Below are 7,913 nucleotides of genomic sequence, written 5' to 3' on the forward strand. Positions count from 1 at the left end.
CTTATCCTTTCCTAAGCGAATAAGAAGGTATAGATTCAATTTCAGTAAAATTTTAACAAAGAATTCATGCATGAAAAGGACCAAATCTTTGCTACACCAGATAATACTTTAGAGACCAAATTTTTCAAAATTTCACGAGAAATTTATGGTTTTTGGTTCGCAATTGCTGCAGGGAGATTCATCTTGCCTTTTCCTGCCTTTTCCTGCAGGGAGAATACCAAATTATTAGCATGGAGTGTTAATGACGAGGGAAAAAAAATATAGCCAAATATAAATTTTTACATTTAGCTGAAAGCAACAGTAGAAAGCAATAAACAACATAACACGGTTAAAACTGGAATCCCATCCCGTATTTCTTATTCTGGAATAATCCAAGTGGCTATTTTAATTGCAAGAAACATACTTCTCACGTAACTTGATAAGTGACCTTGGTCTCTGATGTCCTTCTTCCTTCTTTTGAGGGATAGGTTTCTTTGCCTGTCTCAATTCTGGTTTTCAGGCATCATCAATAGCCATTTCTTCTGCTTTTTTCATGTAATGAAAGGTTTTATATCGTAACGGTTTTGGAATCGTCCGATGAATTTGAAAAAAAAAATCATTATCAATTTTTTTGAGTAGATGCGATTGATCATCTATTAGCACATATTCTTTTAATAAAATATTAAAATTAATTAAAATTTATTCAAATGATAATTTTAAGATCTACGAAATAGTTTGGATCTAAAAATCAATTACGAGTGAGAAGGATTAACACTCTCACAGCGTGTTAAAAATGATACTAATTAATTATATATTATCCTTTAATTATGATAAAAAATTATTTTAGTTTCAGTGTTCAAAAATAATTTACTTGATTTCCTTTATTTATCGAAATATTGTTTTTTATTATTATTATTATTATTATTATTATTATTATTATTATTATTTTGTGTAGACACTCAATTTGGTTCAGGCCCGAATCAATTGGGCCTAGTCCAATAGGGTCAGTCAAGCCCAAAGATTTGGGCTTAATTATTTATTCATGTTTATATATTTATTTGTTTTTCTTCTAGATTATTTATTTATTTATTTATTTTATTTTCTTCATTTTTAGATTAATTTTCGGTTATTAGATGATGATAAAGATTAGGATAATTAAAAAATAAATAAAAAAAAGATAAGTAAATATAGCCATGGTTAGGTTGGTAGAATTGTACATTGATTGAATCTGTTTTGTGATGATCTTAGGAGGATTCACAATCGAACTAGAATTCCTCTAATTTTTCTTATAAATTAACACACTAAACAGAAAGAAAAAACACAGGAAAACAGAGAGAGAAACATAAAAAAAAGGGTAAACAGAGAGAGAAGTGGGCAAAAAGTGTTTAAGAGGGGTTACAAGAATCCTAGAATTGTTAGGAATTTTTTTTCAAAATTTTGGCATTTTTTTTGGAAAATTTTCTTGAAATTTTTCAGATTTCGATGAAATTTTTCAGCACCAGTTGAATTTTCTGGCGATATTTCCAGTTTTCAGCCAACTGCCCAGTTTCCGGCATAACATCTCCAAAAACCGTTGAACTTTCCGACAAACTTCCTATAAAAACCTAGATTCCGATCAAAAATTTCAAAATCCAATGAAATTCAACGGTGTTCTTGGGGTGCGAAAAAGAGAGAGAGAGAAAAGAAAGGGAAGAGAGAGAGCAGCGAAGAGGATTTGAGGAAAAAGAACTGAACTTAATCTTTTATACCCCTTACGAAACGACGTCGTTTTAACCTTCATAGTCCCAAAAAATCCGTGCATTTTGCCATCGGGTGACGCAACCCGAGTATAAACCCTTTTTTGACCCGTATGCCAGCCAAATCCTTAGCCGCGTCGAGCTAAGCCGCTTGCCCTGAACCATGCTATTTTAGCCTCTTTTTGAATCTGTAGTTAAACGGTCCCGAGCCGCTCCAACTGAGTCATTTTTTATTTTTTTTAGTATTTTATTTATTTATTTTATTTTTATGTGTTTTTTTTAATGATTAAATTTAGGAAAAAATAAATAAAAAATAATAAAAATAAAATTTTGGGAATAAATATTATTTATCCAATCATGAAATTTATAAAAATTTCAAATGGTAAATTTTTATAAAATTCTTAGGTGAAAAATTTTGTCTAAATTTGACCCAAATGGTGGAATACTTTAGATAAAGTTTCAATAATAATAATAATAATTTATTTTAAAAAAATAATAAAAAATAAAAAATATATAAAAATTATGGGAATTAAATACAAATTATCCAATGATGAGATTATTAGATATTTCAAATGGTAAATTCTTAAGAAATCTTTAGATGAGAAATTTTCTCTAAATTTGTTTCAAATGGTGAAATAATTTAGATGAAAGTTTCAATAAAAGTAATTGTATTATTTTTCCAAACAAAAGATTTTTGGTTGAAAATATGTGATAATTATCCAAAGATGATATTCTTAGAAATTTCAAATAATAAATTTCTAATAAATCTCTATGTGAGAAATTTTCTCTAAATTTGATCCAAATGGTAGAATAATTTAAATGAAATTTCAATGAAAATAATTGTCATATTATTTTCTTTCTAAGAAAAAAAATAAAAAAAAGAGAGAAAATTTTTAAATAGGCCCAAATGGTAAAAATTTTAGAAATTCAAAAGAGAAAATATTTTTAATTTGGCCTAAATGGTGGAATAATTAGATTTATTTTCAACAAAAAATGATAATAATAGAAAATAATAAATAAACATTTTTTTCGATGATGAAGGCTTTTCAAGAAATCAAGTGAGATTCTTGAATACTCTTGAGGTGATGAAGTATTTTTTAAGAGTTCTACCAGATTGATGAAAAATCTTAAAAATTATTTCCAATATTTAACTTAAAATTCAAAACCATTGAACTCAAGACCATATGATAAATTTAAAATAATATGATACCATTCTTCGGATAGATATGTGGGAGTGCTATAATCTTCTCTACATGTAACTAACTCCCGCATCCTGCTCTGATTAGTAGACTCGAACTTATTTTTTTAAGGATCATTAGTCAAGCTTAGGAGCTCCTTAAGATGATAGATTTTTAAGGTGGCTAATCATACCTAGATAAAAAAATATTGGTGGCGATTTTATTCATTTATTAAATCTAGCTATAGAATTTTGGATCTATATGTCATGACATTTTGTTTTATTCGAGAAAAATAAATTAAAACTCATTTATTAAAATAGTTTTAAAAATGTTCGGGGATGTTGATAACATTAAAAGAACTTTTCTCACCTAAAAATTTCTTAAGCATAATTTATCAGAATATCTTAAAATCTCATCCTTAGAGGTTTGGATTTATTTTTCATAAAAACAATATCATGCATGCAATATGAATGACAATATATTAATACCCACATTTTATTTTTCTTTAAATTTTTTTATTTTTATATTATTACTATAATTATTTTTAAGAAAAGAGAAATTTTATCATATTAAAATTTTTTTTTATAAATACTCCAATACACTAGTAGTATTTAAAAAAAAAATTATCTAGAGATTTTTAAGACATAATTACTCGAAATACCTTAAAATTTCATCATCAGACAAAATTTTTTTTCCTCATTTTTATTAATAATTTTGGTTAATTTTTATTTTATTTAATATTTTTTGATTAATTGTTTATTATATTGAAAATTTTTTATAAATATTATAATACGTTGATAATATTTAAAAAAATATTTTCACCTAAACATTTTGTAAGCATCACTATTCGGAGTATTTTAAAATTTCATCATCAGATAAAATTTTTTTTATATTTTTTCATTATTTTAATTTATTTTTTAATATTTTTTTATTTTTCTAATTTAAAAATATAAAAAATTTAGAAATCATTTTCTTTTTTATTATTGTTAGTATTATTTTCTTTAGGTATTATTTATTATATTATTTTATAAGATTTATTTTTATTTTTTTATGAAACTATAAAAAATTTAAACTTTATTTTTCATTATTTATTTTTATTCATTCATTATTATAAATTTTATATTTATTATTTTTGTTTTTAATAATTTTTTAATAATTATATTTATTTTAACAAATCTTAAATTAAAAATTAAAAATACTAAAAATAATACAAGAAATTAAAAAAATGGAATAATTAATAAAAATTAAAAAAAATATTAATTTTTCATCAATGAGTCAATGTCGATCAACGGTACTCAACATCGATCTAGAACGATATGGGACAATTTTTAATCGATTCAAATGGATCAGGGTTAAAATAGGTCGGGTCACGAATTGAGTTACGCGGATCCTTAATCATATCTAAGTCAATACGTGAATTTTCTTTATCTAAAACAATGTCGTTTTTGTTTTTTTTCTTTTTGTAGCGTTATAAAAAGTCAAAATTTTTTTATTTTAATATTTTACTCCTTTCTCTCTCTACTCTCTCTCTCCCTCCCTCTCAGATTCTCTCTCTCACCCTAAAGAAGTCCTAGTTTTCCACGGTTGGTTACTGTATGCTGCCACTAGTGCCGTCGCCGGTGACGCTACCGGCTGTCGTTAGCCGTTGAGGGTGCCAAAAAAATTTCACAAAATTGCCAAAGACTCATTTCGCCTCTCTAAACCCAAATATGGCCTCCGTTTTACGAAAAAAAAAATCACAATCAATATAAATCGAGCCTCAAACTTTAAAAAAAAAACCGTTTTTTTTGTTGGATTTCTTTTTGGTGAAGCCGACACTGGGTTCCTCTTCAAAGGCACTGTGGTGTTTTTGTTATATTTGCTTAGGTTTTTGTGTTTGGATTTTATTTTTGGGCGATTTTTGGTTGGACAGAAGCTTTGCTTGTTTTTTTTTTTAGGATTTTGTTTTTGGGTTGTTTTTTGGCAAGGTGTTTCTGGGCTAGGTCTTACTACCTTTTTTTATTTTTATTGTTTTTTGGTTGTTATAGAGCTGGCTTAAGAGGGGCAGGTGTGGCTGGTGTAAAAGGTGGTGGGTCAGGGGGTGGTTCAGGGGAGTGGGTTGTAGGGGTTTCAGGGTTTTAGTCGAGTGGGCGGCCACTGGTGCGTGCATGGCACCCGTTGCCACCGACCCCCCTGATTTCTGTCCCCTTTGCCTTTTTCATTTTTTTTGTTTTTTGATTAATTAAATATTTTATTTAATATTAATTTTTATTAATTTTAATAAAATTAAACAGAATAAAAATAAAACAGAATCCAAAACCGGGGCCTAATCTGAATAATCGAGGCAAAATTCGGTATCTACACTGATGCCTTTCTTCCTTCTTTGGAGGTATACGTTTCTTTGCCTGTCTCGATTCTGGTTTTCAGGCATCATCAATAGCCATTTCTTCCGCTTTTTTCACGTAATGAAAGGTTTCTTCCTTGAAGTGGTGAGATAGCCACAGATACAAAAATAAAACTTGGTGTTTAATCTCAAGATCCAGGAGTTTCTGCATCATTTTTAGCAGAAACTTTTGGCATGCCCATTGCTATGCTAAGGGGACATTTTGACTGTAAGCTGGAGCAAACCTAAGCAGATGAAACATTGCTTTCAGGTCTCTAACATTGACTGGAGCAAAACTAAAGTTGAACCGATCTTCCAAAGATATTCCCTGGACCTTTCCCAAAAAATTCGCTACCTTCTTAATATGATCAAATCGGCGCAAACAATATGACCCATCCTAACGGCAATTTTCACCAAAATTTTCAAGCAACTGGCAGAAAGTAACATTAGGGAATTGCCTAGCAAACAATTCAACCTGCTCAAGAAAGGAAAGAGATCCATGACCCATTTTCTTAACTTCTTCAAAGGGTTGCTTTAAACACTCAATTAGATAATCAAAACCATCTAAATGCAAGGTTGTTGACGGTCCATCCAGCTAATGACTTCCTCTACGACCTGCTCTTCCCGCAATTTGCTTAACCTGTGATGATGGGACTGCAACAATCTTCTCACCATTCTAATTTGAAAGACAATAAAAGACAACTCTCCTAATATTAAGATTCAATCCCATTCCCATAGCATCACTGAAAATCTGCACATCAAACTTTGATCACTAAACAAGTTAGCTTGCTGTCTATGAGTCTCTGGTGGCAAGGCACCATAAATAACACAGCAGCGGCGACTTGTGTGTTTCTCAATAGTCATTTTCACCTCAAATATCTCTCTCCTTGAGAAAGCAATGACACAGTCACCAGATCGAACATTTCGAACGTCTCCCAACAGAGTCTTGGCTTCAACTACTAATGGTTTGAACCTGCCATAATGATGTTCACGCAACTCATCTCCAGTATCTGAACAGATCTTTCAGACAATATTCAGAACAGTTGGATCTCCACACAAATGTATCTCATCAGCTTTCAATCAAAGCAATGCACGTGTCCATGCATAACCTCTATACAGGTCAGACATCATCTGGGTTTCATCAATCATAGCTACATTATATAATTCTTCTGTTGACACCATTTCTACAGTGCAGGCAATCTGATTCGAAATCGGAACATATTTCTTTTCTTGCCCTGTGTGGAGGCTATAATAAGCTCCTTGTGCATTCACTTTGTCAAAAACTTCCATAGCCAAAAGCCTAAGTGGACTGTAATAAATACCCTTCTTTGCTTCCATAAACCATTGAAAAGCATTGTAAGTCTTGCCACTATTTGTTGGGCCACAATGATAAATAATCGTATGCTTCATTACCCATGCAAAGGGAAACCATGTATGTGGATCTCTAAGATCAGCTGATTGAATCATACTTCGAAACTGCTTGATCTCATTGCGAAACTCTTCAATGCAAAGCTCCACGAATATAGGGAAAAGAAACTTAGCAGCTGCACAGATGGACCAAGTGATATCACGTACTTAGCAACAACGGCAGAGCATTTCTTAAAGAAAAAGCTATGAAACTTATGAACAGGAGTAGGGAAAAATGACCTGCCAATGTAAATTGCAAGAGACTGATTGGCCGCCCACCCAGATTTACTGAAATAATTGAAAACTTCCTCTACAATCTCCCAATCTGCTCGCTTCAGCTTCGCACAGTTTTCAATATTATGAACTTCCTGATACAATTCCAGAGGATCACAAAAAATAACTTGCTTGCTACACACAGTTCTATCACTACGTTCATCATCACTTTCATATTCAGACTCAACAACTGTTGAAGTACACATACCATTTTCCTTAAAATCTTCAACATTATCCATATCCGAATTCTCATGGACACCATCAAAATCATTAATTCTCATAAAATCCACAGTATCCTTTTTCACTTTATCACTTCCATGTTCAGACTCAACATCTCTCGAGCCACACATAACGTTCTCATTAAAACCATCAACACCATCCCATCTTCTCCCTTATTCTCTTTGACACCATCAAAATCAACACTTTTAACAGAATCCATAAGGTACTTCCCCTTCGTACTTCTTTTCCTTCTCGAACCACGCATTCCACAATCCTTCCCATCATCATCCCCATTTTCAACAACAGACGAAAAAGGTCTCACATTACCATCTACATATTTCCTAAATTTACGAACTAAACCAACCAAATTCGTTGAAAACTCTCATTTGGGCACATTCAAAGTGGCACAAAAGGGTCTTTATCCAAAACCCAGTTTTCCAATTGTCTTAAAGAATGAAAAATCGAATGGATAACATAAACTTAATTCTACAAACATTGCACTTAGATGTATAGATTCTAAACAGAAACGTTGCCAAGCCTCTTCCCATTCAAACCGACATAAAAGAATAAAAACCCAACCTCCTAAGGCAATCGAAATTTGAAATTGTAATAAATTTTTTTTTTGGCCAAAGAAATTGCAATGAGTTAAAAGGTGTTAAATTGCGACACTAGAAAAGGAGATTAAGGCACAAACAAAATGGCATTACGGTGCCTATAATGCACTGCCTAAACTCCATCCATTGAAATTCAAGTTTGCTA

The 7,913-nt window shown here is 30.9% G+C and overlaps 1 pseudogene; it reads right to left on the reverse strand.

The window, feature by feature from the left end:
- Window positions 1-284: 284 nt before the first annotated feature.
- LOC111315977 (DExH-box ATP-dependent RNA helicase DExH18, mitochondrial-like) lies at window positions 285-7,702 on the reverse strand (annotated as a pseudogene).
- Between the last annotated feature and the right edge of the window lie 211 nt (window positions 7,703-7,913).

This window comes from Durio zibethinus, chromosome 24 (genome assembly GCF_047325235.1).
Source record: "Durio zibethinus cultivar Kanyao isolate XHJ-2024 chromosome 24, ASM4732523v1, whole genome shotgun sequence".
Classification (NCBI taxonomy): domain Eukaryota; kingdom Viridiplantae; phylum Streptophyta; class Magnoliopsida; order Malvales; family Malvaceae; genus Durio; species Durio zibethinus.